Genomic DNA, 25,179 nt, shown 5'->3' on the forward strand with positions numbered 1-25,179 from the left:
ATATTGCTTCCTTTCCAATGTGTATGCTTTTTGTTCCTTTTTATTGCATTACTGCAGTGGCTAGACCCTGTAGTATTATGTTGAATAAGAGTGGTGAGAGTGGACATCCTTGCTTTGTTTCTGATCTTGGGAAGAAAGCATTCAGCCTTTCACCACTTAATATGATGAGAACTCTTGGTTTTGGTGGGTGATCTTTATTAAGTTGGGGTGGATTCCCTGTCTTCGTAACTTGCTGAGAGTTTTTTGCAAATGTTTCTTCTATGTCCATGATCACATAGTTCTTGTTCATTAGCCTGCTGATATGAAGGAGTATATTGATAGGTTTTCCATTGTTGGAGGAGCCTTGCATACCTGGGTTAAATCCTTCTTGGTCATGGTATATAATTCTTTGAATACATAATTGATTGGGTTTGCAAATGTTTGATTAAGAATTTATGTGTCCAAGTTCATGGAAGATATTGGTGTGTAGTTTTCTTTTTTGTGTGTTATGTCTGTGTGGTTTTGGTATCAGAGCTTACGAGCCTCATAAAATGAGTAAGGATTTCCTCCTCTTGTATTTTATGGAGGAGTAAATGATAAATTAGTGTTAATTCTCTAAACGTTTGGTGAAAACGTGCAGTGAAATCATCTGGGCTTGTAGATACCTTTTTGGGAGCTTTTTAGCTGCAAATTTGATATCTTTGACAATTATAGGAGTCTTTAGATTACCTATGCCATCTTCGTTGAGTTTTAGTATTTGTAATTTTGTAAGTATTGGTCCATTTCTTCTAAGTTATGAAATTTATGAGGGCAAAGTCGATTGTCGTATTCCCTATTATCCCTTTTTTTCTTTTTTTAAAAATAATTAATTAATTTATTTTTGGCTGCGTTTGGTCTTCGTTACTGGGTGCGGGCTTTTTCTCGTTGCTGCGAGCGCGGGTTACTCTTTGTTGCGGCCCGTGGGCTTCTCCTTGCGGTGGCTTTTCTTGTTGCGGAATACAGGCTGTAGGTGCCTGGGCTTCAGTAGTTGTGGCACGAGGGCTCAGAAGTTGTGTCTCACGGGCTCTAGAGCGCAGGCTCAGTAGATGTGGCGCACGGGCTTATTTCCTCCACGGCATGTGGCATCTTCCCAGAGCAGGGCTTGTATCCGTGTACCCTGCTTTGGCAGGTGGATTCCTAATCCGTGCGCCACCAGGGAAGTCCCAAAACTGCTTCATTCTTGAAGGATTGTTTTGCCTGGTATAGAATTCATGGTTCGGGGAGTTATCTGGCGGTTCTGTGGTTAAGACGCTGCCCTAACCCTGCAGGGGGCACGTGTCCGATCCCTGCTCTTGGTACTAAGATCCTGCATGCTGCGTGGTGCGGCCAAAAAGAATGAGGCAAAATAGAATTCATGGTTGAGAATTCTTATCTTTTAGTAGTTGAAAGTGTTTTATTTTTAGAAATGTTCTTAAAAGCTCAAACTACCTAGAAAAGAGCACTGAGACAACAAATTATCCACTTTTATTGGAAAAGAACAGTCGCGAAGATATTTCCTCATTATGTCACTGCATTCCTCCCAGTTTTGGTGAGTTTGAAATGATGCTTTGACATATAGCATATTGAATCTAGAGTCATCAGTCTTCTTAGTGTAAGACAGAGGTAGCTGTTCCTAAGTAAAGTATTTATTTTCAGAAAAATATAGCTGCACATGCAGTTATAAATAGTACAGAAGGACCCTGTGTTCTCCTTACCCACTTTTCCCCAATGGTATTTACAGCTGTAAAATGGTGTCAAGTTGCAGAATGATAGAAAATTATCACAACCAATATAGTGACGTCATATCATCCTCAAATATTTTGGAGCTGTCCCCAGTTTCACTTGCATTAATATGTGTGCGTATTTAGTTCTATACAGTTTTACCATGTGTGCAGGTTTACGTACCTTCTACCACAGGCAAGCCCTGAAACAGTCCCATCAGCACCATGATCTCTCATATTGCTCTTTTTTAACCACACCCGTCCCCTTCCAATTGACATTTGCCCCCTACTCCTACCCTCTGCCCTGTTGTATGATAACTATGAATCTCTTCTCCAGAACTATTATTTGTCCCTTCAGCGTTGTTATATACATGGAATCATGTGGTGTTTGAGACTGGTTTTTCCCTCATTGTAATTCCCTGGAGATTTATTCATACTGTTTTATCAGTGGTTCTTTTTTTTTGCTGAGTAGTATTTCATGGTGTGGATGTACCACAGTTTGTTTTTCTGTTCATCTGTTGAAATCCTCTGCGTTTCCTGTTTTTGACTGTTAGGTTGTAAAAGTGATATGAATATTCATTCATAGTTTCAAATTTTGCTTCATTTCACTCTTTCACAAAACTTTTCACTCCTTTGGATGAATGCCCAAGACTGCAATTTCTGGATCCTATGGTAACTGCACCCTTAGTTTTGTAAGAAATTGTCAAACTGCTTTCCAGTGTAGCTGTACCATTTTCCCTTCCTGCCAGCAATGTATGAGTGATCTAGTTTCTCCGCATCCATATTTCTGTTCCTTCCATTGTTCTTTCTCCTTCTTAATGCTCCAGAATTCTATTATAGATTTTCTGCTAGAAGGTCTTCTTGTAGCTATTTTTTAAGTATAAGTCATTTAGTGACAAATACTTTTGGTTTTCCTTTGTCTGTCAATATCTATTTTTGCTTCATTATGGGAGGATAGTTTCATCAGCTATAGGTATGAGGGTGGGAGTCATTTCTCACAGCATTTGAAAAACGTTTTCCTTACAGAAATATTGGCGAAAGCAGTAAGCATCCTGGAAAATAACACTCAGATGAAATACCCAGCTTTCTTGGAAGATGACAGTGGTAAGATACTTCATATTTCTTCATCCCTCCCAATTTTGGTGAGTTTGTAATGATACATTTTACAAGTAGCACGATTTAATCTAGGTTTATTAACACCCTTAATATGAGCTAGTGGTAGCTTTTCCTGATTACAAATTTAAAGGTTTACTTTAAGAAGATTTTAACTGGGCATGCAGTTGTAAAAAGTAATGCAGGGAGATCGTGTGTATACTTTACCTGTTTTCCCCGAAAGATAACACCTTGCAAAACTATAGTACAATATCACAGCCAGGATTTAGACATTGATAAAATCCACAGATTTTTATTGAGATGTCTTCAGTTTGATTTGCATATGTGTGTGTTTATGTTTGTGTGTGTGTGTATGTGTATTCAGTTTTATATAAATTTCATGACATCCTCCATCACAGTGAAGATTCAGAACATTTCTGTCACCACAAGGATTCTCCCTTCTGCCCTTTAAAACCGCACCCACCCTTGTCCTCTCATGCTCGTACCCCTACCATGCCTGTCCCTGCCCTCAGCAACTACTAATCTCTTTTGCTTCTTTATAATTTTGTCAGTTCAGGAGTTTTACATAGACTCACATAGTATGTAACCTTTTGCGACTGCCTTTTTTCACTCACCGTTAATTCCCTGGAGACTCATCTAGGTTGCTGTTTATATCAGTCCTTTTTTATTTTTGAGTACTACTGCACGGTATGAGTGTACCCTGGCTTCTCTGTCTATTCACCAGTTGAAGGATGGCTGGGTTGTTTCTCGTTTTTGGCTGTTTGGAGTAAAGCTACTATACTATGAATGCCCATGGATAGGTTTCTGTATGAACATCAGTTTTCATTTCTCTGGGCTGAGACCCAAGAGCACAGTAGCTGGGTCCTATGGTAATAGTAAATTGAGTTTTGTAAAATCCTGGCAAACTGTTTTCCAGTGTAGCTGTACCATTTTACATTCCCACCAGCAATGTATGAATGATGTAGTTTCTTTGCATGTGTATTTCTGCCCTTTCTTTTTATTATTCTTATGATTAAAAAAGTTTTTTGGCTGCACCACGCAGCATGTAGGATGTTAGTTCCCCGACCAGGGATGAAATCCGTGCCCCCTGCAGTGGAAGCGCTGAGTCTTAACCACTGGACCTCCAAGGAAGTCCCTGTGGATTTTGTTCTTTCTTCCTTCCTCATGCTCCAAGCTTCCTTCCTTCATTATATCCTTTTGGTCAGATGAGTTTCCTTTATTAGCCAGTTAAGGGTAAGTCAGTGAGTAACAGTTTTTTTTTAGTTTTCCTTTGTCTGTGGATGTCTTCATTTTTCCTTCATTCCTGAAGGGTAGTTTTGCCTCAAGTAAGAATTACTGTTGAGATTTCTTGTCTTTCAGCACTTGAAAATGTTTTACTTACCAAAATGTTGTTCAAACAGAATCCGGCACAGAAATGCGTTGTGAGACAATGAATTATCCAACGGTACAGGAAGGTGACAGTGACGAAGATACTGATTCAGAAAATTCCTTCCACACTGCTTGTTCTGGTGAGTTTGAAGTGATCCCTATTATGATACACTCTAACCTAGATCCATCAGCATTCTTAATATTAATTCTTAGTGACTGCGTTTTCAACATTAAACTTTTCATTTTGAGATATTTCAGAATCACATGTAGTTGCAAGAAAAAATAGACAGATCCTGTGTACCCTTTACCCAATACTTCCCAATAGTAGTATTCTGCAAAAAGATAGTAAAATATCACAACTAGGATTTTGACATTGATATGATCCACAGATCTGTTCAGATGTCCCGAACTTTACTTGTGTTCGTTTGTGTGTGTGTCTGTGTGTGTGCATGTAGTTCTCCGCACTTTTATGACGTGTTTAGGTTCAGGTATTCACCACTACAGTCATGCTACAGAACTGTTCTGTCACTTCCAGGATCCCTCCTTTGGCTTTTTATAACCACACCGACCTCCTTCTTGTCATTCCTTCCCTGCCTTCATCTTTAAGCCATCCAAATACTAATGTGTTCTCCCTTGTTATAATTTTGTCATTGCAGGACAATGTTCTATTAATGGAGTCATATAGTAGTTAATATTTAAGGGTTGCCTTTTTCTAACTCAGCATAATTCCCTAGAGATTCATCCAAGTTGCTGCATGTATCAGTAGTTCCTTCCTTTTTATTGCTTAGCACAACCATGATTTGTTTATCTGTTCACCTTGTGAAGGACATCTGGGTTGTTTCCAGTCTTTAGCTATTAGGAATAAAGTTTCTGTGAACATTCATGTGCAGGTTTTCATCTGAACGCAGTTTTCATTTCCCTGTGATAAAGGCCCAAGAGCACAGTTGCTGGGTAGTATGATAATTGCCTGTTTAGTTTTATAAGAAACGGGCAAGCTATTTTCAGAATGAGTGATTTTAGATTCCCAGCAGCAATGTATAAGTGATTCATTTTCTCTGTGTCCTCGCCAGCATTTGGTGTTTTCACTATTTTTAAAATTTTATCCCTTCTGGTAGGTGTATAGTGTAATAATATTTCATTGTGGGTTTAATAGGCATTTGCCTTTGGATAGTGATATACAACATCTTTACATGTGCTAATTTTATATCTCTGTGTTTTTATTCTGAAATATCTGTTCTGTCTTATAATTTGTTTTCTTTTTTTACTGCTGAGTTTTGGGAGTTCGTTAGATACTTGTGGATACTGGTCTTCTGTTGGATATGCGGTTTGCAAATATTTTTTTCCTTTCTGCAGTTTTCCTTTTCATCCTGTCTACAGGTTTTTTGTTGTTGTTTTGTAGAGAGAAAGGTTTTAATTTTTGTGCGGTTTTCGTTGTATTTTCCTTTTGCGGATTTTACTGTAGCTATTTGGTTCTTGATCCCAAATTTTTTCTCCTTTGTTTATTCCTAAACGTTTTTTAGTTTACATTTCACATTTGCGTTAATTTTGTATAAGGTGTGAGATGTAGGTTCAGTTTCTTTTTTTTTTTTTTTTTTTTTTTTTGCCTATGCCTATCCAGTTGCTGCAGTACCATCTTTGCTCCATTGAATTGCTTTTGTACCTTAATTAAGAACCAATTAGGCATATTTGTGTAGATATATTTCTGGGATGTCTATTGCGTTCCACTGATCTACGTTTATATCCCCCTGCCAAACCACAAGCTTGTGATTATTGTTGTTATATAGTAAGCCTTGCCATGAGGTAGAATCTTTCCTGCTACTCTTCTTCTTTTCAAAATCATTTTAGATATGGTATGTCCTGTGTCTTTGCATCTTAATTTAATTTTAATTTTAATTTTTTAATTTTTAAAATATGTATTTATTTTTTTGCACTGGGTCTGAGTTGCTGCAGCTGTGCTCCTTAGTTGCGGCATGGGGGCTCCTTAGTTGCGGCATGGGGGCTCCTTAGTTGTGGAATGCGAACTCAAACGCTTCATTGCCGTATGCATGTGGGATCTAGTTCCCTGACCTAGGAGTGCATCCGGGCCCCCTGAATTGGGAGCACGGAGCGTCAACCACTGCGCCACCAGGGAAATGTCCCCCATCCTAATTTTAGAGTGAGCTTCTTTATGTTTCTCCCCAGAATTGCTGGGATGTTGATGGGAATTGTGTTAAAACTACAGATCAACTTGCGTAGAACTGACATCTTGCATATATTGAGTCTTCTCCTCCATGAGCATTGTATGTCTGTCTGTATGTATTGAGGTCTTCTTTGTTTTTTTAAATAATCATTTTGTTATTTTCAGGATATAGATCCTATACATCTTTTAAAAATAAGTTTGTACATGGCACTTCCCTTGTGCGCAGTGCGCATCCACCTGCCAATGCAGGGGATGCGTGTTCGATCCCTGGTCCGGGACGGCCACACATGCTGCAGAGCAACTAAGCCCCTGTTTCTCAACTACTGAGCCCATGCACATAGAGCCCATGCTCTGCAACAAGAGAAGCCACAGCAATGAGAAGCCTGCGCACCGCAACGAAGAGTAGCATCTGCTTGATGAAAGTAGAGAAAGACCGCGCATAGCAGCGAAGACCCAGCACAACCCAAAATAAATAAATAAGAAGTAAAATAATATAAAGTAAAATAAAAATGAAAGGAAAATCAGTTTTTGCTGAAGTATTCTATTTTTGTGGAGATGTACATGGTATTATGTTTTTAATTTGGGTTACACGTGATGATTGTTAGTACAGTTGACCCTTGAACAACATGGCTTTGAACTGTGTGGGTCCACTTACATGTGGATTTTTTTCAGTAAATACTATAGTACTGTAGAGTCCGAGGTTGGTTGAATCCACAGAGGGGTAACTGCAGATATGACCGCCATTTATATAGTTACATGTGGGTTTTGACTGCGTGGAGAGTTGGTGCTCCTAATGCTCACATCGTTCAAGGGTCAACTGTATATAGAATTAAGCTTAATTTTAGAATGTTGATCTTGTATTCTGTGATCTGGACGAACTCACTTATTAGTTTTAAGAGTCTTTTTTCAGCAATTCCCTGGGATTTTCTACGTAACCATCCTTCTTGTATTATGCCACTTGCAAGTGGGGACCATTACATTTCTTCTTGCCCAATGTGTATGCTTTTTGTTCCTTTTTCTTGCATTATTGCCATGGCTAAAACCTGTATTACTATGTTGAATAAGAGTGGTGAGAGTGGACATCCTTGCTTTGTTTCTGATCTTGGGAAGAAAGCATTCAATCTTTCACCACTTAATATGATGTGAACTCTTGGTTTTGATGGATGATCATTATTAACTTGGGGTCGTTTCCCTCTTTTCCTAACTTGCTGAGAGTTTTTTCCAAGTGTTTTTTCTATGTCCATGATCACATGGTTCTTGTTCGTTAGCCTGCTGGTATGATGGAGTATATTGATCGGTTTTCCATTGTTGGAGGAGCCTTGCATACCTCAGTTATATCCTACTTGGTCATGGTGTATAATTCTTTAAATACAGAGTTGATTTGGTTTTAAATTATTTGATTAAGAATATATTTGTACAAGTTCATGGAGATATTGGTGTGTAGTTGTCGTTTTTGTGTGTTATATCTCTGTGTGGTTTTGGTATCAGAGCATACTAGCCTCATAAAATGAGTAAGGATTTCCTCCTCTTGTATTTTCTTGAAAGATGAGAGTGGTAAGATACTTCATATTTCTTCATCCCTCCCAATTTTGGTGAGTTTGTAATGATACATATTATAAGTAGCACGATTTAATCTAGGTTTATTAACACCCTTAATATGAGCTAGTGGTAGCTTTTCCTGATTACAAATTTAAAGGTTTACTTTAAGAAGATTTTAGCTGGGCATGCAGTTGTAAAAAATAATGCAGAGAGATCGTGTGTATACTTTACCCGTTTTCCCCGAAAGATAACACCTTGCAAAACTACACTACAATATCACAACCAGGATTTAGACATTGATAAAATCCACAGATTTTTATTGAGATGTCTTCAGTTTGATTTGCATATGTGTGTGTTTATGTTTGTGTGTGTGTGTATGTGTATTCAGTTTTATATAAATTTCATGACATCCTCCATCACAGTGAAGATTCAGAACATTTCCGTCACCACAAGGCTTCTTCCTTTTGCCCTTTAAAACCGCACCCACCCGTGTCCTCTCATGCTCATACCCCTACCATGCCTGTCCCTGCCCTCAGCAACCACTAATCTCTTTTGCTTCTTTATAATTTTGTCAGTTCAGGAGTTTTACATAGACTCACATAGTATGTAACCTTTTGCGACTGCCTTTTTTCACTCACCGTAATTCCCTGGAGACTCATCTAGGTTGCTGTGTATATCCGTCCTTTTTTATTTTTGAGTACTACTGCACGGTATGAGTGTACCCTGGCTTCTCTGTCTGTTCACCAGTTGAAGGATGGCTGGGTTGTTTCTCGTTTTTGGCTGTTTGGAGTAAAGCTACTATACTATGAATGCCCATGGATAGGTTTCTGTATGAACATCAGTTTTCATTTCTCTGGGCTGAGACCCAAGAGCACAGTAGCTGGGTCCTATGGTAATAGTAAATTGAGTTTTGTAAAATCCTGGCAAACTGTTTTCCAGTGTAGCTGTACCATTTTACATTCCCACCAGCAATGTATGAATGATGTAGTTTCTTTGCATGTGTATTTCTGCTTTGTTTTTATTATTCTTATGATTAAAAAAGTTCTTTTGGCTGCACCACGCAGCATGTAGGATGTTAGTTCCCTGACCAGGGATGAAATCCGGGCCCCCTGCAGTGGAAGCACTGAGTCTTAACCACTGGACCTCCAAGGAAGTCCCTGTGGATTTTGTTCTTTCTTCCTTCCTCATGCTCCAAGCTTCCTTCCTTCATTTTATCCTTTTGGTCAGATGAGTTTCCTTTAGCCAGTTCTTAAGGGTAAGTCAGTGAGTAACAGTTTTTTTTTAGTTTTCCTTTGTCTGTGGTTGTCTTCATTTTTCCTTCATTCCTGAAGGGTAGTTTTGCCTCAAGTAAGAATTACTGTTGAGATTTCTTGTCTTTCAGCACTTGAAAATGTTTTACTTACCAAAATGTTGTTCAAACAGAATCCGGCACAGAAATGCGTTGTGAGACAATGAATTATCCAACGGTACAGGAAGGTGACAGTGACGAAGATACTGATTCAGAAAATTCCTTCCACACTGCTTGTTCTGGTGAGTTTGAAGTGATCCCTATTATGATACACTCTAACCTAGATCCATCAGCATTCTTAATATTAATTCTTAGTGACTGCGTTTTCAACATTAAACTTTTCATTTTGAGATATTTCAGAATCACATGTAGTTGCAAGAAAAAATAGACAGATCCTGTGTACCCTTTACCCAATACTTCCCAATAGTAGTATTCTGCAAAAAGATAGTAAAATATCACAACTAGGATTTTGACATTGATATGATCCACAGATCTGTTCAGATGTCCCGAGCTTTACTTGTGTTCGTTTGTGTGTGTGTCTGTGTGTGTGCATGTAGTTCTCCGCACTTTTATGACGTGTTTAGGTTCAGGTATTCACCACTACAGTCATGCTACAGAACTGTTGTATCACTTCCAGGATCCCTCCTTTGGCTTTTTATAACCACACCGACCTCCTTCTTGTCATTCCTTCCCTGCCTTCATCTTTAAGCCATCCAAATACTAATGTGTTCTCCCTCGTTATAATTTTGTCATTGCAGGACAATGTTCTATTAATGGAGTCATATAGTAGTTAATATTTAAGGATTGCCTTTTTCTCACTTAGCATAATTCCCTGGAGATTCATCCAAGTTGCTGCATGTATCAGTAGTTCCTTCCCTTTTATTGCTGAGCACAACCATGATTTGTTTATCTGTTCACCTCGTGAAGGACATCTGGGTTGTTTCCAGTCTTTAGCTATGAGGAGTAAAGTTTCTGTGAACATTCATGTGTAGGTTTCTGTCTGAACGCAGTTTTCATTTCCCTGTGATAAAGGCGCAAGAGCACAGTTGCAGGGTAGTATGATTATTGCCTATTTAGTTTTATAAGAAACGGGCAAGCTATTTTCAGAATGAGTGATTTTAGATTCCCAGCAGCAATGTATAAGTGATTCATTTTCTCTGCTTCCTCACCAGCATTTGGTATTTTCACTATTTTTAAAATTTTATCCCTTCTGGTAGGTGTATAGTGTAATAATATTTCATTGTGGGTTTAATATGCATTTGCCTTTGGATAGTGATATACAACATCTTTACATGTGCTAATTTTCCATCTATATGTTCTTTCTCTGAAATATCTGTTCTGTCTTATAATTTGTTTTCTTTTTTTTTAATGCTGAGTTTTGGGAGTTGTTTAGATATTTGTGGATACTGGTCTTTTGTTGGATATGTGGTTTACAAATATGTTCTTCCTTTCTGCAGGTTTCCTTTTCATCCTGTCTACTGGTTTTTTTGTTTTGTTTTGTTTTGTTTTGCAGAGAGAAAGTTTTTAATTTTTGTGAGGTTCCTGCTGTATTTTCCTTTTATGGATTTTACTTTAGCCATCGCCATCTATGAACTCTTTGTTTAGTTCTTGATCCCAAATTTTCTCTCCTTTGTTTTTTTCTAAAGGTTTTACAGTTTACATTTCATATTTGTGTTAATTTTGTAAAAGGTGTGAGATGTAGGTTGAGGTTGTTTTGTTTTTTTGCCTATGGCTCTCCAGTTGCCGCAGTACCATCTTTGCTCCATTGGATTGCTTTTGTACCTTAATCAAAAACCAATTAGGCATATTTGTGTAGATCTATTTCTGGGATCTCTATTTTGTTCCACTGATCTATGTTTCTACCCCCCTGCCAAACCACAACCTTGTGATTATTGTTGTTATGCGGTAAGCCTTGCCATCAGGTAGAATGATTCCTCATACTTTTCTGCTTTTTCAAAATCAGTTCAAATATGGTAGGTCCTGTGCCTTTCCGTCCTAATTGTATTTTTAATTTTTATTTATTTACTTTTTAAATATGTATTTATTTGGTTGCACTGGGTCTGAGTTGCGGCCGGTGTGCTCCTTAGTTGCGGCACGCGGGCTCCTTAGTTGTGGCATGCGAACTCAAATGCTTAGTTGCGGCACGTATGTGGCATTCAGTTCCCTGACCAGGGATTGAACCCAGGCCCCCTGCATTGAGAGCGCAGAGCCTTAACCACTGCGCCACCTGGGAGGTGTCCCCCATCCTAATTTTAGAATAAGCTTGTTTATGTTTCCCCCCAGAATTGCTGGGATTTTGATGGGAATTGTGTTAAAACCACAGATCAACTTGAGAAGAACTGACATCTTGCGTATATTGAGTCTTCTCCTCCATGAGCATTGTATGTCTGTCTGTATGTATGTATTGAGGTCGTCTTTGATTTTTTAAATCATCATTTTGTTATTTTCAGGATATAGATCCTATACATCTTTTAAAAATAAGTTTGTGCTTGGTACTTCCCTGGAGGCGCGGTGGTTAAGAATCCACCTGGCAATGCAGGGGATGTGGGTTTGATCCCTGGTTCGAGAAGATCCCACATGCCGCGGAGCACCTAAGCCCGTGTGCCTCAACTACTGAGCCCGTGCACCTAGGGCCCGTGCTCTGCAACAAGAGAAGCCACAGCAATGAGAAGCCCATGCACCGCAACGAAGAGTAGCGTCCACATGACGCAAGTAGAGAAAGCCTGCACGTAGCAGCGAAGACCCAACGCAACGAAAAATAGCTAAATAAGGAGTAAAGTAATATAAAGTAAAATAAAAATTAAAAGAAAATCAGTTTTTGCTGAAGTATTCTATTTTTTTGGAGATGTAAATGGTATTATGTTTTTAATTTGGGTTACATGTGGTCATTGTTAGTACAGTTGACCCTTGAACAGCATAGCTTTGAACTGTGTGGGTCCACTTACATGTGGATTTTTTTCAGTAAATACTATAGTACTATAGAGTCCGAGGTTGGTTGAATCCACAGATGGGTAACTGCAGATCGACCACCATTTATAAAGTTACATGTGGATTTTGACTGCGTGGAGAGTCAGTGCCCCTAATGCTCACGTTGTTCAAGGGTCAGCTGTATATAGAATTAAGCTTAATTTTAGAATGTTGATCTTGTATTCTGTGACCTGGATGAACTCACTTATTAGTTTTAAGAGTCTTTTTTGAACAAGTCCTTGGGATTTTCTACATAGCCATCCTTCTTGCATTATGCCAGCTGCAAGTGGGGACCATTACATTTCTTCCTGCCCAATGTGTATGCTTCTTGTTCCTTTTTATTGCATTATTGCAGTGGCTAGACCCTGTAGTATTATGTTGAATAAGAGTGGTGAGAGTGGACATCCTTGCTTTGTTTCTGATCTTGGGAAGAAAGCATTCAATCTTTCACCACTTAATATGATGTGAACTCTTGGTTTTGATGGATGATCATTATTAAGTTGGGGTGGTTTCCCTCTCTTCCTAACTTGCTGAGAGATTTTGCAAATGTTTTTTCTATGTCCATGATCACGGTTTTTGTTCGTTAGCCTGCTGATATGCTGGAGTATATTGATAGGTTTTCCATTGTTGGACCAGCCTTGCATACCTGGGTTAAATCTTACTTGGTCATGGTGTATAATTCTTTGAATACGTAATTGATTTGGTTTGCAAATATTTGATTAAGAATTTATGTGTCCTAGTTCATGGAAGATACTGGTGTGTAGTTTTCTTTTTTATGTGTTATCTCTGTGTGGTTTTGATATCAGAGCATATACTAGCCTCATAAAATGAGTAAGGATTTCCTCCTCTTGTATTTTATGGAGGAGTAAATGATAAATTAGTGTTAATTCTCTAAATGTTTGGTAAAAATCTCCAGTGAAATCATCTGGGTTTGTAGATATCTTTTTGGGAGCTTTTTAATTGCAAATTTAATATCTTTGATGGTTATCGGACTATTTAGATTATCTATGCCATCTTCGTTGAGTTTTAGTATTTGTAATTTTGGAAGTATTTTGCATTACTTCGAAGTTATCAAACTTATGAAGGCAAACTGCATTGTAGTATTCCCTATTATCCTTTTTTTCCTTTTTCTAAAATAAATTGATTGATTTATTTTTGGCTGGGTTCGGTCTTTCTTCCTGGGTGCAGGCTTTCTCTAGTTGGGGCGAGCGGGGGATACTCTCTGTTGCGGTGCGTGGGATTCTCCTTGCAGTGGCTTTTCTCGTTGCGGAACACGGGCTCTAGGTGCCCGGTCTTCAGTAGTTGTGGCCCGAGGGCTTAGTAGTTGTGTATTGTGGGCTCTGGAGCACAGGCTCAGTACTTGTGGTGCATGGGCTTAGTTGCTCCTCACTATGTGACATTTTCCCAGTGCAGCATTCATACCCGTGTCCCCTGTATTGGCAGGCGGATTCCTAATCAGTGGGCCACCAGGGAAGTCCCAAATCTGCTTCATTCTTGAAGGATTGTTTTGCCCGATATAGAATACATGTTTCAGCGACTTCTCTGGTGGTCCTGTGGTAAGGCTTTGCGCTAACTCTGCACGGAGCACGGGTCCGTTCCCTGCTCTGGGTACTAAGATCCGGCATGCCACGTGTTGCGGCCAAAATAAATAAGGCAAAGTAGAATTCATGGTTGAGAATTCTTATCTTTTAGTAGTTGAAAGTGTTTTAATTTTAGAAATGTTGTTTAAAGCTCAAACTACCTAGAAAAGAGCCCTGAGACAACAAATTATCCACTTTTATTGGAAAAGAACAGTCGCCAAGGTATTTCCTCATTATGTCACTGCATTCCTCTCAGTTTGGGTGAGTTTGAAATGATACTTTCACATATAGCATATTGAATCTAATCATCAGTCTGTTTGTGTAAGATAGTGGTATAGTGGTTTAGTGGTTTAGTGTAAGATAGCAGTTATAATAAATAGTACAGAAAGATCCTGTGTCCTCTTTACCTACTTTTCCCCAATGGAATTTACAACTGTAAAATGGTGTCAACTTGCAGAATGATACAAAATTATCACAACCAAGATAGTGAGATCATATCATCCACAGATATTTTGGAGCTGTCCCCAGTTTCACTTGCATTAATATGTGTGCGTATTTAGTTCTATACAGTTTTACCGTGTGTGCAGGTTAACGTACCTTCTACCACAGCAAGCCCTGAAACAGTCCCATCAGCTCCACGATCTCTCATATTGCTCTTTTATAACCACACCCATCCCCTTCCAATTGACATTTTCCCCCTCTGCCCTGTTGCATGATAACTATGAATCTCTTCTCCAGAACTATTATTTGTCCCTTAAGCGTTGTTATGTGCATGGAAACATGTGGTGTTTGAGACTGGCTTCTTCCCTCAGTGTAATTCCCTGGAGATTGATACACACTGTTGTATCAGTTTTTCCTTCTTTTTTATTGCTGAGTAGTATTTCATGGTGTGGATGTACCAGGGTTTATTTTTTTGTTCATCTGTTGAAAACCTCTGTGTTTCCTGTTTTTGACTGTTAAGTTGTAAAGGTGATATGAATATTCATTCATAGTTTCAAATTTTGCTTCAGTTCACTCTTTCACACAAGTTTGCAGTTCTCTGGATGAATGCCGAAGACTACAATTTCTGGGTCCTATGGTAACAGCACCCTTAGTTTTATAAGAAATTGTCAAACTGCTTTCCAGTGTAGCTGTACCATTTTCCCTTCCTGCCAGCAATGTATGAGTGATCTAGTTTCTCCGCATCCATATTTCTGTTCCTTCCATTGTTCTTTCTCATCTTAATGTTCCAGCATTCTATTATAGATTTTCTGTGAGAAGGACCTCTTTTAGCTATTTTTTAAGTGTAAGTCAGTTAGTGAGAAATACTTTTGATTTTCCTTTGTCTGTCAATATCTATTTTTGCTTCATTACGGGAGGATAGTTTCATCAGCTATAGGTATGAGGGTGGGAGTCATTTCTCACAGCATTTGAAAAACCTTTTCCTTACAGAAATATTGCCGAAAGCAGAAAGCAGTGAGGAAGATAACACTCAGATGAAATACCCAGCTTTCTTGGAAGATGAGAGTGGTAAGATACTTCATATTTCTTCATCCCTCCCAATTTTGGTGAGTTTGTAATGATACATATTACAAGTAGCACGATTTAATCTGGGTTTATTAACACCCTTAATATGAGCTAGTGGTAGCTTTTCCTGATTACAAATTTAAAGGTTTACTTTAAGAAGATTTTAGCTGGGCATGCAGTTGTAAAAAATAATGCAGAGAGATCGTGTGTATACTTTACCCGTTTTCCCCGAAAGATAACACCTTGCAAAACTACACTACAATATCACAACCAGGATTTAGACATTGATAAAATCCACAGATTTTTATTGAGATGTCTTCAGTTTGATTTGCATATGTGTGTGTTTATGTTTGTGTGTGTGTGTATGTGTATTCAGTTTTACATAATTTCATGACATCCTCCATCACAGTGAAGATTCAGAACATTTCCATCACCGCAAGGATTCACCCTTTTGCCCTTTAAAGCCGCACCCACCCTTGTCCTCTCATGCTCGTACCCCTACCATGCCTGTCCCTGCCCTCAGCAACCACTAATCTCTTTTGCTTCTTTATAATTTTGTCAGTTCAGGAGTTTTACATAGACTCACATAGTATGTAACCTTTTGCGACTGCCTTTTTTCACTCACCGTTAATCCCTTGAGACTCATCTAGGTTGCTGTGTATATCCGTCCTTTTTTATTTTTGAGTACTACTGCACGGTATGAGTGTACCCTGGCTTCTCTGTCTGTTCACCAGTTGAAGGATGGCTGGGTTGTTTCTCGTTTTTGGCTGTTTGGAGTAAAGCTACTATACTATGAATGCCCATGGATAGGTTTCTGTATGAACATCAGTTTTCATTTCTCTGGGCTGACACCCAAGAGCACAGTAGCTGGGTCCTATGGTAATAGTAAGTTGAGTTTTGTAAAATCCTGGCAAACTGTTTTCCAGTGTAGCTGTACCATTTTACATTCCCACCAGCAATGTATGAATGATCTAGTTTCTTTGCATGTGTATTTCTGCGCTTTCTTTTTATTATTCTTATGATTAAAAAAGTTCTTTTGGCTGCACCACACAGCATGTAGGATGTTAGTTCCCTGACCAGGGATGAAATCCGTGCCCCCTGCAGTGGAAGCGCTGAGTCTTAACCACTGGACCTCCAAGGAAGTCCCTGTGGATTTTGTTCTTTCTTCCTTCCTCATGCTCCAAGCTTCCTTCCTTCATTATATCCTTTTGGTCAGATGAGTTTCCTTTAGCCAGTTCTTAAGGGTAAGTCAGTGAGTAACAGTTTTTTTTTAGTTTTCCTTTGTCTGTGGATGTCTTCATTTTTCCTTCATTCCTGAAGCATAGTATTGCCTGAAATAAAAATTACTGTTGCGATTTCTTGTCTTTCAGCACTTGAAAGTGTTTTACTTACCAAAATGTTGTTCAAACAGAATCCGGCCCAGAAATGCGTTGTGAGACAATGAATTATCCAACGGTACAGGAAAGTGACAGTGACGAAGATACTGATTCAGAAAATTCCTTCCTCACTGCTGGCTTTGGTGAGTTTGAAATGAGCCCTATTATGATACACTGTGACCTACATCCATCAGCATTCTTAATATTAATTCTTAATGACTGCGTTTTCAACATTAAAGTTATCATTTTGAGATGTTCAGAATCACATGTAGTTGCAAGAAAAAATAGACAGATCCTGTGTACCCTTTACCCAATACCTCCCCATAGTAGTATGCTGCAAAAAATAGTAAAATATCACAATTAGGATTTTGAGATTGATATGATGCACAGATATATTCAGATGACTCCAGCTTTACTTGTATTCATTTGTGTGTGTGTCTGTGTGTGTGTATGTAGTTCTTCACACTTTTATGACATGTTTAGGTTCAGGTATTCACCACTACAGTCATGCTACAGAACTGTTCTATCACTTCCAGGAACCCTCTTTTGGCTTTCTATAACCACACCCACCTCCTTCTTGTCATTCCTTCCCTCCCTTCATCTTTAAGCTGTCCAAATACGAATATGTGTGTATGTGTATTCAGTTTTATATAATTTCATGACATCCTCCATCACAGTCAAGATTCAGAACAGAGAAGCCCCAATGCAACTTTGTTTACAAGAAGTTGTGGTGGGATTGGGCTGGGCCTCTGGTTTGCTTATCACATCCTAGAGGAGACCCTTTTCCTTTAAATAATTTTAATACCGAAACTAGAAGAAACTTCAAAAATTGTCCTCTTTGTGTTAAATGGGCACTGTGGTATGCTGTTGTTAGAAGTATCATTTTGCGAAAACTTTCTGGAGGGTAAGTTGTTAAAAATCCAGAGAAGTATTTATTGTAGTTGACTCAGTAATCCCATTTCTATCCAAAGGTATAATAAAAAAGATTTGTATTAAAATTGTGGTACAAAAATTGTTTTTTATAGACATGAAAAATTGGAAACAGCCAAATAAGCAACCATAGGGAATTAGTTAAATGACTCCTGGTATACCACAGTATGTGAGGCAGTAAGCATAATGGTTAAAAGCATCGGCTACTGAGTCAGACTGCCTGTGTTTAAATGCTGGTTCTATGTTTTACTAACCATGTGACTTTCAGCCACTTGTCTGACCTAAATATTAGTTTCTTTATCTGCGATGTGGCAAATATATAGTACCTACTTTATGGACTTGTGAGGATCAAATGGGATAATTCATTTAAAGCTCTTAACACGATGCCCAGAACATAAGTGCAACATAAATGTCACCTGTCAGGAAAATCATGATGATAGGGATGCAGATTTGGAAAAAGAAAATGGAGAAATGTGCAAAATATAATGATAATTGGAAGAGCAGGATTCAAACTACATATAAGGTTTGGCTTCAATTTTGTGTTTTAAAAAAAGATATAGGGCTTCCCTGGTGGCGCAGTGGTTGAGAGTCCGCCTGCCGATGCAGGGGACGCGGGCTCGTGCCCCGGTCCGGGAGGGTCCCGCATGCCGAGGGGCGGCTGGGCCCGTGAATCATGGCCGCTGGGCCTCTGCGTCCGGAGCCTGTGCTCCGCAATGGGAGAGGCCACAGCAGTGAGAGGCTCGCGTACCACAGAAAAAACAAACAAACAAACAAACAAAAAACAAAAACAAACAAACAAACAAAAAAAAGATATAGAAGATAGAATGGAAAACATTAGAAGAAGATTAATGGTTCAAGGCACTTGGCATATAAACAGATAGACTTAGCTTTTAAAACTGGCTGTATAACTAGCAGTGTGATCTTGTTCAAATAACTCACCTTCTCTGGGCCTCAGTTTCCTCATCTGATAAGTGAGAATAAGTTGTTAGGATAATGAAACTGAGCTTATAGATATAAAATATTTAGCACAGTGCTTGACATATAGTAGATACTCTATAAATGCTAAATATTGAAATTTTAAAAAAATTATATACACCCATATTTTCTAAATTGTCTTCAGGGAACATGTACTCAGAGTAATATAGCTCTGAATGTACACACACACACACACACACACACACACACACACACATATATATTTAATATTTATTTATTTATTTGGTTGTGCTGGGTCTTAGTTGAGGTAGGCAGGCTCCTTAGTTGCTGCTCGCGGGCTCCTTAGTTGCGGCACGCGGGCTGCTTAGTTGTGGCATGCATGTGGGATATAATTCCCTGACCAGGGATCGAACCCAGGCCCTCTGCATTGTGACACCAGGGAAGTCCCCCCTAAGTGTACTTTTAGAATGTAAAAGGGAACAATGAGATCTCAGAGCAACATGGTTACATATGCACTTGTGGCCTCAGAATTAAATTTATTCAAGACAACGAACCGATTAGTTCAAGTACAGCAAATTCAAGACTAGCAAAGGTGAAAAAATGCTAACAGTTGTGCAGATGGCATCAAAGAGACTCATTTAAGGAAAAGAAGAGATAAGTATAGAAAAAAATTCACCCAAGTAGAAATTTGTGAATTAGAAATCAACTAATATTCTTGGGCACTTTCATGGTAGCCTTGCATGAAAAAACAAGGATTTTAATTTTTCCCTGTATTTTTAAAGGATATCTTGGTGATCCAAGAAGAAATGTCAGGATGCTTGATATTCATTTGATGACTGCACAGAAGGAGGCCACACCTAAGCACGCAGCCCGCTACTTGGTTCGTATTTTGTTCTCCAAGGAAATCATGATTTCCAGCTCTGTAGCTGTCAATTCCCAAGGCTGCCAACCCCTGGATCCAAACAAAATGGCTGCAATAAGAGGTATGTAGGGACTTCCCTGGTGGTCCAGTGGTTAAGACTCTGCACTTCCACTGCAAGGGATTCCCGGTTGGGGACCTAAGATCCCACATGCCGCATGGAGTGGCCAAAAGGGGAAAAAAAAAGTATATAAAATCATTATGGAATCTTTTCATTTGGTTATCTGATGAGTGTCATTGGTAGTTGAAGAAGTAATGATGGGGGTTTCCCTGGTGGCGTAGTGGTTGAGAATCCGCCTGCCAATGCAGGGGACGTGGGTTTGATCCCCGGTCTGGGAAGATCCCACGTGCCGCGACTACTGAAGCCCGTGCACCTAGAGCCTGTTCTCCACAATGAGGGAAGCCACCACAATGAGAAGCCTGCACACTGCAATGAAGAATAGCCCCCGGTCACCGCAACTGGAGAAAGCCCGTGCACAGCAACAAAGACCTAACGCAGCCAAAAATAAATAAATAAAATAAATAAATTTTTTAAAAAAGAAATAATGATGAAGTCTGTGTGAATCTTAGAACCGTTCATTTTTTCACCTAAACCAGACTTTACAATTTAGTAGTATGTAATGGGTAACAACTTCTAAAGGACAAAACTTGTCCATAGACTGATGAAATAAGATAAACTTTATTGGTTATAGTTGCTTATGATTAGTACTAGGTCAGTTCTTCAGTGCTGAGACTTGGTACTAAAAAATAAAGAAAAAGCCAAAAAAAGTGGGGAAATAAAGCACATTTCACTCCTAGTAACTGGCAACACAGAAATAGCATCTCATAATTAATCCATTCTAGCCTCCTGCCTTCTTTTCTTCCAGAAATGTGTATGGAGGTCCTAAAAGTCATAGGCACTAAGGATACAACAATGAATAAGTAGTTCTGCCCGCAAGGAGTTCACAGTCTAGAAAGGGACACATTGAGGAAAACAGATCAATTCCAATCCAGTGTGGTAATGTGGAAGCTCAGAGAGCAGAGCACCTACTTTGAGGGCATTAGGCAAGGCTTACTAAGGACAAGACGTTTGAGCTAGATTTGGAAGGATTCCTTAGCTACGTAAAGAAAATAGGAAGAGTATTCTAGGCAGAGGAAATAGCTTGTGGGGAAGATAGACATGTTTTGTGCACAAATAACTGGACCATGGTGTAATAATGTTTGCAGTATCACTGTTTTCTCCTCACAGGTTTCCTTCTATTTTTAGATCTAATTTATCCATAGGGTTATTAAAGGGCATTAGCACCTGAAATAGTTGACTTTTTATTATACATTTTTTTCTAAATCACCAAAACCTCATTATGGGCTTCCTAGGTCAGTGTTTTAGGGAACTGCACATTAGAAGAAATGAGGTATTCAGCTAAGCATCCTCTTTGAGTAGAATTTCTAAACTCTTAGAAACAGTTAGAGAAAAGGATAACAATTAAAAATAGAAAATTTCAGTATTTTAAATAAAAAATTTTTTGTCAGTATCTTTGTTAATTTTTTCCCTAATTTTTATGAATACTTTCCGCTATTTGCAGAACATCTGGCAGCAATTTTTCCCAACCATGATTTACATGAATGTGGAAAAGACTGGCAAGCCTGTATTTCCGATATCAATTCTCTGATCTGCCATTTATGTTCCAAAAGAACACCCGTAAGTTATTTTTCATTTAAATATGGTCACTTCTGTATAAGTGCATACTGTATACAACTCCAGAACTGATGGCATGATGTACAGGATCTTCAGTCCATGTGCTCAAAATCTTGTTTATTTAATTTAGGGGCAGGGTGTGTTCTCTCAAAAGCATACTGCCTATTTATTTCACTCTTTGACATTTTGTGCCCCATAAAAATATCCTAAAGATAAAATAAATCAAATATAGTGTCATAATTAGTATATTTGAAGCCAAGGGCTATACTAGAAAAAATTTCAACTACAAAGATATTTGGCAAATCTTCAGGATCCCACTGAGTAACACATAAAAGAGCAGACTGTGGTGCTACTTAGCTGTTGTAATAGTAGTTAAGGATGGCACAGGAGAAAAGGAAGGTACTTCATTATTCGTTCACTTTCAGTGATGGCAGAAACTGGTGAAAATAATGCATGTCATGAGGTTAAGTTTTCAGAGATATTTTATAATCTGTATAGTTACATGGTAAGCGGGAATCTGACTTCTCTCTCACCCATCCTATCTTCAGAGTGCATTAGAGTTTTGTTTTTTTTTAAACACAAATGGGTCAGTAGGGAAGAGAGTCATGTCTATTGCCTTCTCCTGATGAAGCATTTAACATAATGACAATTCCTAATTTCCACCCACCTCTCTAAAGCCCCCATTTTATTCTCACCATATCTAGTCACTCCTGTGTCTCTAGAGTAAGTTTCTGGAAACTATTTGCCAAGAATATTTGTAGCTGAGCTTATGTTTTCCTGGTGAACGGCTTGATTTCAGTGATAGCTCAAGCACCATCTTTATGAAACCAAATTTGCTTATTTTCACATTCCCTTTTATATCCTACAAAAATTGCACCTTAAACATTTGAATGTAAAATCATGATACTGCTGGGAAATGGTAATTTGCATATTGCTTAGGCATCAGAAGAGAAGTGGCATCTGCCAAGTGCCTGCTGTGTCCTTGATTAGGAGAGGGATATGTCCTCATTACTCAAAGTTGGTCCGTGGACCAGCGGCAGCAGCACTGGAAAGCTCGTGAGAAATGCAGAGACTTGAGTTCCACACCAGACTCACTGAGGCAGAATTTGCGTTTTAGCCAGGCCCCCCAGGTGATTTTTGTGCACATTGAAGTTTGAGAAGCCCTAACCTAGGGCAGTGGTTGTCAACTCTAGGTATATATTAGAAATGTGTGAGACACTTTTTAAAAAAGTTTTTAATGCTTGAGCTCTCCCACTCCCTCTACCAGATTCTGGTTGAATTTGCCGTGAGTGGGGCCCCAGCACAGCTTTAAAAAAACACAAGATGTCTAGGGTAATTCAAATGTTCAAATGTGCAGCCAGATTTGAGGACCACTGGGGAAAGAGAAAACAAAAACACTAAAAAAAAAACACTCCAAAATTTGTCATCTTTGAGAAACTCATGTATTCATTTATTTATGACATGGTTATTAAGCGCTTATTTTGTGCCAACTAAGCTACTAAGCTACTAAGCTACTAAGTCCCCCAAGAAGCAGCGAGTCATGGCAGCTGGAGGAAGAATCCACCTACACATCTTTTATCACACCAAACAGTATTCGTGGGCTTCAGCCCACCTTATTAGAAACAGTTGCTTCCCCACCAACCTGGGGGGCCCTGGTAGATGATGGAGCATGTCCCTATTTTCCCACTATGGGACTTTGTTTATAGATACAATTTTGTGTTTCAGCAGAAAACTGTTAACAACAATATAGAGCCTACCAACCCTGATACAGATTCGAACGATAAAAGGGATGGTGATGACAGTGAAAGTAGTTCCCTGTTATCTCAGCAAGCAGCTGGCTCAGAAAAAAGAGAAAATGGGAATTCTCAGCAGAACAGCAGTGCTCTCCCTGAAGGAATTAAAGAACCTTCCACTGATAATTCAACGGTATCTTATGAAACACTGGGTGAGTTTTAAAATAAGTTCTCTTAATGATAAATGTTGAATGTGGATGATGGATTTGTGGAGCTCATACTATTCTCTCTACGTCTATGTACATTTGAAATTTTTCAAAAGAAATCTAAACAACTTAACCTTTTATATTAATGAATTAATGAAATATAGATACCTAGTTCTGAGACTGATAGTTTTTTAACTATAAGCTAAATCTATTATTTTTCCTTTGGAAAGTAGTTCTCAGCCGACTCCGTTGACTCAGGTTAGTAACCTTTCTCCGCAGGTAGAAGAGAAGGAGCTACAGCTGGATGAGCCAGAAGCAATTCAGGGGTCTTGTTCTCTGTGTGCCAGGCACATTGCAGATACTTCATAAAGAGTTTGTGCATGAACTAATGAATCCCATTCCTCAGAATGTTGTGCCCTCACTGCTAGCTATCTGCTGCAGGCATATCCTGCTTCATTAGTGTCAAGTGACTGTGGGTTCCGTAGGTGACTGTGCCATCTGCCACTCACACTTCCCAATGCCTTTCCCTAGGATGCTGGAGTTTAGTGGCACCTGAGGTAGCAAAACTATTTTCTGTCTCTCCCTTGCCCGCATATCAACCCTAAGTAGAATATTACCTGTGAACCTGATCAAGTAAAATTATTTAAATAATGTATCTTTATAGTATATATATTCCATTCTAATCAGGTTATATGCCATAGAAACAGACTCTGTTCGGGTTTCCCTGGTGGCGCAGTGGTTGAGAGTCCGCCTGCCGATGCAGGGGACACGGGTTCGTGCCCCGGTCTGGGAAAATCCCATGTGCCGCGGAGCGGCTGGGCCCGTGAGCCATGGCCGCTGAGCCTGCGCGTCCGGAGCCTGTGCTCCGCAACGGGAGAGGCCACAACAGTGAGAGGCCCGCGTACTGCAAAAAAAAAAAAAAAAAAAAAAAGAAACAGACTCTGTTCAAATTAAACCACCACAACAAAAATCACTGGATGATCCGAGATTAAAAGAAGCAAAGAACAAACAGCCACAGGCAGGAGCCAGAGCAGCCCTGAGACTGTGGCATCTGGGGTCCATTGAAGTCTCTGAGGCTCTGTGTCTGTAGCTTCCATGATTTTTAGGTTCTAGTTTTCTCTTGTCACTGTTCTGATTCCCAGGAGAAGAAATCCAGTTTGGGGAGCTTGGGTCACAGGTCTCTGACCCTGACTCAGCTAGAATCAGGGGACAGGGCAACTAAGCAAATTGTGAGCCAGGCAGCTCCCACAATTTGTGTGTAGTCTATTAATGCCATTTTATTGAAAAACTGGAAAATATTTAGGAGGGAAGAAGAGTTTCCACAATCAAGATACCTTAAAAAACTATTATGGGGACTTCCCTGGTGGTCCAGTGGGTACAACTCTGTGCTCCCAATGCAGGGGGCTCGGGTTCAATCCCTGGTTGGGGAGAGTTTGCATGCTGCAATGAAGATTTCACGTTCTGCAACTAAGACCCGGCACAACATAAATAAATAAATATTAAAAAAAAAACCAACACCTCAGTGGGGAAAAAAAACTTATTGTGGACATTTTAATTTTCTTCCAGTTTTTTTTTCTTATGAATGTTTTAAAGAATTATGGTCTCCATATAATTACTCTTCTTTTTAACATGTTTTTCCTTAAGAATCTCCAATCTTCACAATCATTGCATTTAACAGGCATATAACATTCCACTGAGTAAGTAAAACGTAATTTATTTAACTACCTCCCTCTTTTGTTATTGTTGTTATTTTGGCTTTTTTGTTGTTTTTGTTTTTCATTTGTTTGAGGATTTTTTTGGAGAGGATTATCAATCATGCAAATCATACCGTGAAAAAAGGAATTGTACGTATTTTGGATTCTTTTTTTTTTTAAACATCTTTATTGGGGTATAATTGCTTTACAATAGTGTGTTAGTTTCTGCTTTACAACAAAGTCAATCAGTTATACATACACATATGTTCCCATATCTCCTTCCTCTTGTGTCTCCCTCCCTCCCACCCTCCCTATCCCACCCCTCCAGGCGGTCACAAAGCACCAAGCTGATCTCCCTGTGCTATGCGGCTGCTTCCCACTAGCTACCTACCTTACGTTTGGTAGTGTATATATGTCCATGCCACTCTCTGGCTTTGTCACAGCTCACCCTT

The sequence above is a fragment of the Lipotes vexillifer genome, unplaced genomic scaffold (genome assembly GCF_000442215.2).
Source record: "Lipotes vexillifer unplaced genomic scaffold, Lipotes_vexillifer_v1.1 scaffold952, whole genome shotgun sequence".
In the NCBI taxonomy this organism is placed as follows: domain Eukaryota; kingdom Metazoa; phylum Chordata; class Mammalia; order Artiodactyla; family Lipotidae; genus Lipotes; species Lipotes vexillifer.